General features: G+C 43.9%; 1 non-coding gene across 1 annotated transcript; it reads left to right on the top strand.

Moving 5' to 3' along the window:
- The first annotated feature begins 3,205 nt into the window (after positions 1-3,205).
- Trnat-ugu (transfer RNA threonine (anticodon UGU)) lies at positions 3,206-3,279 on the top strand. The gene has a single exon. It is a non-coding gene; the product is annotated as a tRNA-Thr (tRNA).
- The last annotated feature ends 8,243 nt before the right edge of the window (positions 3,280-11,522 follow it).

Raw genomic sequence — 11,522 nt, 5'->3', positions numbered from 1 at the left:
GTTTTAAATATCGCATTTAATAAATCGTTCACGCACGAGATCGTTCTAACATACCGTCGTTTGACCATCGCACAGACTTCCGTATGGAGCACATAGTAATACTGACGGCCGAGCGGAGTCACCTGTGCGCGATGTCAGGATAGCTGTTGGGAACCTGTGAAGCGCCAACAACACCATTAAAATATTCTTAGAGTACAATTATTTATTCACAATATTTAGAAGTTGTCGTTCTTCTGCAGCAGCTTCAACTGTTGCTAATTCAGATGCGTATTGGATTCTAGTTGACATCCGTCCAGTCAGCTCAGCGTTTGCACGCCCAGGAAATGATGTCGAGTGGGGCGCCGGCTGCCTAGCGCGAATCATTCTTGCGCCGGCTGTGGAGTGTACTCGGTTCCAAACCGAATTTTGCGATGACCCTTGATGACCCATCAGCGATGTACCTGATGTCAAAAGCCGCGTGGTCGGCTGATCTCCTCCTTACCCCTGGTAGGTTTCAGCACCCGAAGGTGCCTGAATGTTGAACGAGGTCCAGTTGCTGGCTTCCGTGTTGAAGTCCGGTATGGCAGTACTTCTGAAATGTGTTGTTGTCAAAAGACAGCCAGTTTCCCCATCAGTAGATGGTAGGTGGCGAGGAGCATGAAGTTCATCCGGTGAAGGCCACCGTCTTGAGTACATCTTCGGCTAGTTCATAAACTGTGCTGGAGCATCTAGTACGTAGATTCACTATAGTATCGTAATCGTGGAATCGAGTGTTATTACTATGAATGCCATAGATCCCAATGATCAACTCATCACGAGAGCTGGAGTATTTAAAGGGAGCCAGCGTGAGACTATGACGCAAAGGTCGGTTCGTAATGACAGAATGTGTCCTCAGAAATGGCTCTGACAAGGGAACCTCCCCATCGCACCCCCCCCCTCAGATTTAGTTATAACTTGGCACGGTGGATAGGCCTTGATAAACTGAACACAGATCAATTGAGAAAACAGGAAGAAGTTGTGTGGAACTGTGAAAAAACAAGCAAAATATACAAACTGAGTAGTCCATGGGCCACATAGGCAACATCAAGGAAAACGTGAGCTCAGTAGCGCCGTGGTCCCGTGGTAGCGTGAGCAGCTGCAAAGGGAGAGGTCCTTGGTTCAAGTCTCCCCACGAGTGGAAATTTTACTTTCTTTATTTTTGCATATTTATTATCTGTCCGTTCGTTCATTGACGTCTCTGTTCACTGTAATAAGTTTAGTGTCTGTGTTTTGCGACCGCATCGCAAAACCGTGCGATTAGTAGGCGAAAGGACGTGCCTCTCCAATCGGAACCGAAAACATTTGATCGCAAGGTCATAGGTCAACCGATTCCTCCACAGGAAAACACATCCGATATATTCTATGCGACACTGGTGACGGCATGTGCGTCACATGACAGGAATATGTTGTCGACCCACCTAACTTGTGCACTTGGCGAATGGGTAATAGGATTCTTCTACCTTGCCCGATTTAGGTTTTCTTGTGGATGTGATAATCACTCCCAAAAAAGTGATGAAAACATAAGAGTTTTGTCACATAAACTGAAAATAAAAAATTAAAGTTTTCACTCGATGGAAGATTTGAACCAAGGACCTTTCGTTCCGCAGCTGCTCACGTTACCACAAGACCACGGCGCTCCTGCGATCCTAGTGTCCTTGATGTTGCCTATCTTGCCACGAACTAATCATTTTGTATATTTTGCTTATTTTTTCACAGTTCCACACAACTTCTTCCTGTTTTCTCAATTTATCTGTGTTCAGTTTTTCAAGGCCTATCCACTGTGCCAACTTATAACTAAATCTGAGGGGGGTGCGATGGGGAGGTTCCCTTGTGAGCACTATGGGACTTAACATCTGAGGTCATCAGTCCCCTAGAACTTAGAACTACTTAAACCTAACTAACCAAAGACATCACACACATCCATGTCCGAGGCAGGATTCGAAACTGCGACCGTAGCGGTTGCGCGGTTCCAGACTGAAGCGCCTAGAACTGTTCGGCCACACCGGCCGGCTACGAGCTAACAAACACGACTGACTAGCTTTCTTCGGTCTTATGTTCTATTTTCTGCTGAATGCTTATTCCTTACTCTGCATACAATCTGACCCTCTTGCCACATGATGGCTCGCTTCCTGCTTCCACCCCTGTCTCTGGCATGACTTGAATTTTTCTGAGGCAATCCGAGTGAGTTTTTCTAAAAAATTTTCTAATGTATACCCCTTAATTTTTTGTGCCGTAACAGTACGAAGCATCGCTGGCATAGAGAAGCAACTGATAGAGTTAAAAACAAATCAGTCGCTAGGTCCTTATGGAAACCTATTTCGGTTCTACAAAGAGTACTTTACAGCATTCGTCCCTTACTTAGCCTGCATTTATCGCGAATCTCTATCCCAGCGCAAATTCCCAAGCGACTGGAAAAAGGCGCAGGTGACTCCTGTATATAAGAAGAGGAAACGAAGAGACTCGGAAACTTACTGACCAATATCCTTAATATTAGATTTCTGCAGATTACTTCAACATATTCTCAGTTCGAATATAATAAATCTCCTTGAGAGGGAAAATCTTTTGTCCACAAATCAGCACGGGTTTAGAAAGCATCGCTCTTGCGAAACTCAGCTCAGCTGCGACCCGTGGATGAAGGGCAACAGACGGATTCCATATTCCTAGATTTCCGTAAAGCATTTGACACAGTGCCACTCTGACGACTGTTCTCGGAAGAACAGATACCACTGATGACCGTGCAGCTTCTCTAGGATAAATGATAATTAATTGAAATCCTCAGCTGCCGAAAGGTCCTCGATGGGGACAGCTGAAAATGTGTGCCCCGACCGGGACTCGGACCCGGGATCTCCTGCTTACATGGCAGACACTATCATCTGAGCCTCCGAGGACACAGATGAATAGCGTGAATGCAGGGACTTATCACTTGCACCCTTCCCGTGAGAGCCACATTCCCAACTGTCCACAGTCTACATACGTAATGTTCCTGGCCATTGACCTACGTCTGTGCGAATGCGCACATGTTGCCCGAACTCTTACGGGAATCGTCACCTTAGTGTGAGCGAGTAATAAGTGCATGCTCAAATATCTATTAGGAGCATTACGTATGTAGATTGTGGACAGTTGGAAATGTGGGTCTCACGGGAAGCGTGCAAGGGATAAGTCCCTGCAGTCGCGCTATTCATCTGTGTCCTCGGTGGCTCAGGTGGAGAGAGCGTCTGCCATGTAAGCAGGAGATCCCGGGTTCGACCCCCGGTCGGGGCACACATTTCCAGCTCTCCCCATCGAGGTATATCAACAACACCTGTCGGCAGCTGATGGTTTCAATTAATCAAAATGGTTCAAATGGCTCTGAGAACTATGGGACTTAACTTCTGAGGTCATCAGTTCCCTAGAACTTAGAACTACTTAAACCTAACTAACCTAAGGACATCACACACATCCATGCCCGAGGCAGGATTCGAACCTGCGACCGTAGCGGTCACGCGGTTCCAAACTGAAGCGCTTAGAACCGCACGGCCACACCGGCCGGCGTTTCAATTAATTATCAGATACAAGATGACTTAGACAACATTTCTACTTTAACAAAGAAATTCGCCAAACAGCAGTGCAAATTGAGAATTTATTTTGTTTTATTTCTGATACGAGTTTCGGCAGCTCAATATGCCATCTTCAGGCCCCTTATGCACCTCTAAAAAATTATCGGTATTGGCATACAGGGGATATCTGTTTCTGGATGTCGTGCATTCTCAAGTGCTTCCTTCCAAGACTTGATTGCAACCGCTGGAGATAAGAAATTCGTATTGCAAATACTATGATCGTGCTAAACGTCTGGACTTGGATCACTTACAACTCAGCAAGTTGTCAAGTTCAGTTGTTAGAAGTGCATATGCGGCCTGAAGATGTCGTATTGAACTGCCGAAACTGGTAGCAAAAATAAAATAACTTCTCAGTTTACACGGCTGTTTGGCGAATTTATTTGCTAAATATTTGTGCAGCCGCTGTCCCATGTCCAAAATGGATCAACAGAAACTGAAATTTCTAGTTTGTGTGATGCATTTGAGCCGTCGTCCTCCCAGATGCGACTCCAGTGTGCTAACCACTGCGCCCCCGCACTTGGTCGCACTCAGGTTGCCTCGTAATTATAACTTATTTAGTTTCATAATAGAAAAAGGGTTTTTCACAGAAATATGTTGATGGAAATATTGTAGCACTTTTGCAACCTCTTTATGGAGACGTGGAAACTCTACCTGCGGAAAGCAACGTAGACGTATTGGACAGTTTTAACAGAAAAGGATTTGCATTAAACCGGTAATTACCTTGCGGGTCGATCATTTGCACATCCACAGCCGCGCTTTCAACTGAAACGGCAAACGGTCTCGAAAACAGCTCGAAAACAAATGTTAGATTGATAGTGTCCTCAAAATGTTTAGGAAACTGTCCTTTAAGTCTTTCAAGGCCAAAATGAATTCTTCAACTCTCGCATTTTCTTTAACGGCAGTGAGCCTAGGCCACTGGACTGTGTTCGTCAGAACGCGTCCTTTGTATTACGCGATTTTCTTTTTGAATGCATCCCCATCAAATCAGAACATGGTTCAAATGGCTCTGAGCACTATGGGACTTAACATCTATGGTCATCAGTCCCCTAGAACTTAGAACTACTTAAACCTAACTAACCTAAGGACATCACACAACACCCAACCATCACGAGGCAGAGAAAATCCCTGACCCCGCCGGGAATCGAACCCGGGAACCCGGGCGTGGGAAGCGAGAACGAGATGCGGGCATCAAATCAGAGATAAGTAGTTTCTCACCTTGTAATGTCTTACAATGGGCAGTGTGCAGTCACGTCCACTTACAATGCAAGATCTGCAATATATTCTGGATGTTCTAATTTTCGTTCCTTGTACGTCTTTTTCCTTCATAAATTCAACAAGAGTTAGCTTTAAACCGAAAAATCGTTCCATGCATGTCCCTTGACTTAATCGATGTAGTTTGCAGCAATATATAAAGCCTCCATACTATCCTTTCATTTCGATAGGAATCTGTTGCCCCGACCGGAGTGGCCGAGCGGTTCTAGGCGCTACAGTCTGGAACCGCGCGACCGCTACGGTCGCAGGTTCGAATCCTGCCTCGGGCATGGATGTGTGTGATGTCCTTAGGTTAGTAAGGTTTAAGTAGTTATAAGTTCTAGGGGACTGATGACCAAAGAAGTTAAGTCCCATAGTGCTCAGAGCCCTTTTTGAAACTGTTGCAACTGACAGTATAATAATGCATGTGACATCAGAAATTTTACTATTCATACCACGAATTTGTTCACGTGATGCATGTCTGCAAATTTAGGACAAAGTGCATCCTTATGTGCAAAACAACCAATCCCGTCTGTCGATCTTTGTAATTTTTTTGCTCTTTCATTGTCAACTAAACCTTTAAATTCTTCTTACATTGTAATGTAATATCTTTTCATAGCCAATTTGTAGTAATTTTCGCTTATGCGGCTGCATAATATGTATGATCATCCCTTTTTTTAATCATTCACACTAATTTTAAAGCCTTGTGACGATAAATCGCTAGACAACCTATTTTGTGCAAACAGCCACTGGACGTCGTACGTCCTTCGTACCGCGAACAAATCGCGAAGGATAAACAGCGCTCACTCCTCGATTCTCCCGAAGTAAAGAGACCTGTGCCGACCGAAAAATGCTACAGCACAGTACTTAATGAAACGTCCCTCTGCACCGACAACTTCCAGAAGGAACGAGCAAAGCCGAGAGAGTCCGAGTCGTGGCCACACACGGCCTGCACACACAGCTCGCGTGAACTTTGGCACACTCCGGCCGGTCCTGCTTCATAGAAAGTTTTATATATCGGCAGTAGCGAAAACTGGCTACTTCACAATTAGCACTTAATCACCACGAGTGTGACTCACATCAACGATGTGCAGTCAGATTTCCACGCTTACTAACACTTAGTTATTCACAAACAATTGTTCCTTCTTCACGTGTGTGGCGAATCTATTCCTTCAGTCGGGCAGACAGCATAACAGATCCACTGAAAAAAAACACTTTTTGCAAGCTGAGAACATAACATAATTAATGTTATTGAACAAAATGTTGTTTAACTGTTTCGGTGACTAAATATTGAGTTTAATTCATCCTCTGATGTAACTCCAAAAACATTAATTTGTATGAATTTCGAATGTGAAGGGAAGTTATAACATCTACATCCACATCTACGTGGATACTCTGCAAATCACATTTAAGTGCCTGGCCGAGGGTTCATTGAACCACCTTCACAATTCTCTATTATTCTAATCTCATACAGCGCGCGGAATGAACGATCACCTATATATTTCCGTACGAGCTCTGATTTCCCTTATTTTATCATGGTCATCGTTTCTCCCTATGTAGGCTGGTGTCAAGAAAATATTTTTGCATTCGCAGGAGAAAGTTGGTGACTGGAATTTCGTGAGAAGATTCCTCCGCAACGAGAAAGTCCATGTTTTAGTGATGTCCACCCAAAATATTGTATCATTTCAGTCACACTCTCTCCCCTATTTCGCGATAATACAAAACGTGCTGCCCTTCTTTGAACTTTTTCAATGTACTCCGTCAATCCTATCTGGTAAGGATCCCACGCCGCGCAGCAGTATTCTAAACGAGGACGGACAAGCGTAGTGAAGCAGTCACCTGAGTAGATCTGTTACATTTTCTAAGCGTCCTGCCAATAAAACGCAGTCTTTGATTAGCTTTCCCCACAACATTTTCTGTGTTCCTTCCAATTTAAATTGTTCGTAATTGCAATTCCTAGGCGTTTGGTTGAATTTACGGCCGGATTTGACTGATTTATCGTGTAACCGATGTTTAACGGGTTCCTTTTAGCACTCATGTGGATGACGTCACACTTTTCGTTATTTAGGATCAGTTGCCAAGTTTCGCACCTTACAGATATCGTTTCTAAATCGTTTTGCAATTTGTTTTGATCTTCCAACGACTTTACTGGTCGATAAACGACAGCATCATCTGCAAAAAACCTAAGACGGCTGCTCAGACTGTCTCCCAAATCGTTTATATAGATAGGGAACAGCAAAGGGCTTATAACACTACCTTGAGGAAGGCCAGAAATGACTTCTATTTTACTCGATGACTTTCCTTCAATTACTACGAACTGTGAGCTCTCCGACAGGAAATCACGAATCCAGTCACGTAACTGAGGCAATATTCCATAAGCACGCAAATTCACTGCAAAATCTAGTAATATGGAATCAATTTGAAATCCCTTGTCAACAGCGCTCGACACTTCTTGCGAGTAAAGAGCTAGTTGTGTTTCACAAGAACGATGTTTTCTAAATCCGTGCTGACTGTGTGACAGTAGATCGTTTTCTTCGAGGCAATTCATAATCTTCAAACACAATATATGTTCCGAAATACTGCTGCATAGCGACGTTAATTATATGGGCCTGTAATTTAGTGGATTACTCCTACTACCTTTCTTTAATGTTGGTGTGATCTGTTAAGTTTCGTAGGTAACTTTTAATATTACTGAAAAAACGGTTGCCGGCCGCTGTGGCCGAGTGGTTCTAGGCGCTTCAGTCCGGAACCGCACTGCTGCTATGGTCGCAGGTTCGAATCCTGCCTCGGGCATGGATGTGTGTGATGTCCTTAGGTTAGTTAGGTTTAAGTAGTTCTAAGCCTAGGGCACTGATGACCTCAGATGTTAAGTCCCATAGTGCTTAGAGCCATTTGAACCATTTTTTTAAAAACAGTTAACCACTGCTATTTTTCAAGGTTTTATAAAATTTTGTATCCAGTGATCTATGTAGAAGGTCTTTATTAGTTCCCAGGTTGGTGTGTCATTTAGACAATCTACAATGTGTACATGCGAGACTAGGGCTACAACTGCAAACGAGCACAATATGGAAATGTTTTAGGCAGGGCATCAAAGACACTGAGATGAATCCGAGGCCCGTTTTACACTGTCAAAGTTCTACAACAAATCTTTTACAAAAGCTAGGAGCACACTTTCACTTTTATTAAAATTTATAATAAAAGTGCCCCAGTGCACTGCCAAAAATTTTATTAAACGTCTATTGACAAAAACCTTTTACAGTATAATACGAGTCTTAGTTTGGGAAGATGCAGAAAGCTGATAATCTGCGTGCCAACTCACTGTGCCATTTAGCACAGGTGCAGACAGAGAATGCTAATTAACCAGCCAATCGCTGCAGCAAAAAATATTCAAATGTGCGTGAAATCTTATCAGTCCCTAAGCTTACACACAACTTAACCTAAATTAGCCTAAGGACAAACACACACACACCCATGCCCGAGGGAGGACTCGAACCTCCGCCGGGACCAGCCGCACAGCCTATGACTGCAGCGCCTTAGACGGCTTTTTTTTTTTTTATTGTATCGTTGTGTTTGGTCGTTGCGGTCGTCACATGACATCCAGCCAAGTTCGTTTGTTGATCCTACGACTCAGTTTTTTTATTACAGAGGCCAACCAGCTCTCTGACCGAACACGCTGAGCTACCGTGCCGGCCACTGTTTGCCGGACCTAGACTCGAACTCGGGACCTTTGCCTTTCGCGGACAAGTACTCTACCATCTGAGCTACCCAAGCATGACTCACGACCCGTACCTCTCGGCTAATCCCGCGCGGCAATCGCTGCAGCAGTACTGAAGCATCAGCAGTCTGCCGATGACATGCTGCCTGTTCTACATTCTTTCTAACACGGATTTACAGAAGTTATTTGGTAAAATTTTTTAATTCTTTCATTACTTATAGCCTTATATGTCAGCTTCATGGCAAGCAGGCTGTCTTATCTTTAACGTTCAAAGTTATTGTGATACTTCCCAATTAAGTAACATACGGCACGAAATTCGAATAGTTTGGAATGAAAAACAAGGGTCACTGTGAGTTTGTGTTTAGTTACACACTTCTGTGGTTGAAATGAAGCTAACATATCCCCAGTTTGAGAAAATGAATATTATGTAGCACGCTATTTCCACCTATAAATGCTTCAATTCGCAAAAGTGAATTATTCATAAAATCCATCATATTTGGTAAACAGTTCAAGACATCGAAATGAGTATTTGGCAAATGATAGCACACAAATAGGAGACTATTTTGCCATTTGGTTAATACGGGTGTAGTGTACTGGGCACGCTGGGGAATGAGTAAGTTGTGGTGGCAGGCGGTGGGGCCAACGACAAATACTTTTAACAATTATAAAGAAATTTATTGATCTTAGTCCGTGGCATTCCTCTCCTCGTTGACCTGGCTCAGTCCGATGAATGAGCGGCTGCTTCCGCCTGGTCTGACGGGCTGGCAGCTCATGCTGCTGAGGCCAGCAGCCTCTGTAGGCCACGGGCATTGACGTCAGTCGCGCGTCGTTCTATGCTGGAATGACACGCCACATGGGAGACAGCCCCTCGGCTCCTCATGTAGATGCAGTGGCGGTGAGAGGAAACTTATGTGAACTGCTTCCTTCAGCATCTTGTAGGCCCGGCAGCCACTCGCACCTCTCACGTCACCCCGACGAAACTTAAAAGACGGTTGTGTGTAGGGCACAACTCACATCCCTCAGATGACAGTCAGCTGGCGTCTGGCATTGCGGCACCAGGAACTCAGCGTCGGAGTCGGCAGCTGCAGACAGCAGATCGTCAGGGCTGACGCACCGAGTACCTCGAAGTGCTTACAAGGGGAGGCCGCCAATAGTGAAATTCAGATTCGATTCATACTGCGCATAATAAAAGCTCATGGCCAGAGGTGTAATGTGGCAAAGCACCAAGATGCACTTCTCAGCCGTTGTCGAGAAAATCGACAGTTAATAGAAACCGTTGCGGTGAAATACTCTCTACGAATTATAAATTCCTATAGAGACGTGGCGCAGCGGCAAGTGCTTGGGTTCGTGAGTCAAAGGTCGCCGGATCGAATCTCGCGCCATGCAATTTTTTTTTTAGTATTTGTTTTTTGTAATTCAAATATATATATATATATATATATATATATATATATATATATATCATGGGGTCTCTAATTAGAACGTTTGACTTACACTATACGTATTCGTTTCGGAATATCGTTTCTACGTCTTCCGTTAACTACACGTGTAAACATTATGAACACAATTAATAACATTTGTGAAATACAACTTTGTTTGCAGAAAAAATAATCATGTTCGAAGTCGCCAGTTTTTCCACGACAAACGACTTTCAACAACTTATTATATTCATAATTGTTGCAACTGATTGCATATATATATATATATATATATATATATATATATATATATATATATATATATATATAACAAATACTAAAAAAAGAAAAGTGGCATGGCGCGAGATTCGATCCGGCGACCTTCAGATTACGAACCCGAGCGCTTACCGTTGCGCCACGACGCTGTAGGAAGTTACAAATCGTAGAGAGTATTTCACCTCAACGGTTTCTTTTAACTGTCGATTTTCTCGACAACGGCTGAGAAGTGCATCTTGGTGCTTTGCCACATTACACCTCTGGCTATGAGCTTTTATTATGCGCAATATGAATCGAATCTGAATTTCACAATTGGCGGCCTCCCCTTGTTAGTGCAGATGGCAGGCACAGCCCAGTCTTGAACCCATCACTGGTGAAGCCCAGTCGTCTACATCTACATACATACATACTGCGTGGCGGAGGGTACCTCGTACCACAACTAGCATCTTCTCTCCCTGTTCCACTCCCAAACAGAACGAGGGAAAAATGACTGCCTATATGCCTCTGTACGAGCCCTAATCTCTCTTATCTTATCTTTGTGGTCTCTCCGCGAAATGTAAGTTGGCGGCAGTAAAATTGTACTGCAGTCAGCCTCAAATGCTGGTTCTCTAAATATCCTCAGTAGCGATTCTCGAAAAGAACGCCTCCTTTCCTCCAGAGACTCCCACCCGAGTTCCTGAAGCATTTCCGTAACACTCGCGTGATGATCAAACCTACCAGTAACAAATCTAGCAGCCCGCCTCTGAATTGCTTCTATGTCCTCCCTCAATCCGACCTGATAGGGATCCCAAACGCTCGAGCAGTACTCAAGAATAGGTCGTATTAGTGTTTTATAAGCGGTCTCCTTTACAGATGAACCACATCTTCCCAAAATTCTACCAATGAACCGAAGACGACTATCCGCCTTCCCCACAACTGCCATTACATGCTTGTCCCACTTCACATCGCTCTGCAGTGTTACGCCCAAATATTTAATTGACGTGACGGCGTCAAGCGCTACACTACTAATGGAGTATTCAAACAGTACGGGATCCTTTTTCCTATTCATGTGCATTAATTTACATTTATCTATATTTAGAGTTAGCTGTCATTCTTTACACCAATCACAAATCCTGTCCAAGTCATCTTGTATCCTCCTACATTCACTCAACGACGACACCTTCCCGTACACCACAGCATCATCATTAAACAGCCGCACATTGCTATCCACCCTACCCAAAAGATCATTTATGTAGATAGAAAACAACA

Source organism: Schistocerca serialis, chromosome 3 (assembly GCF_023864345.2).
Source record: "Schistocerca serialis cubense isolate TAMUIC-IGC-003099 chromosome 3, iqSchSeri2.2, whole genome shotgun sequence".
In the NCBI taxonomy this organism is placed as follows: Eukaryota; Metazoa; Arthropoda; class Insecta; order Orthoptera; family Acrididae; genus Schistocerca; species Schistocerca serialis.
This window is presented reverse-complemented; position numbering and strand designations above follow the sequence as displayed.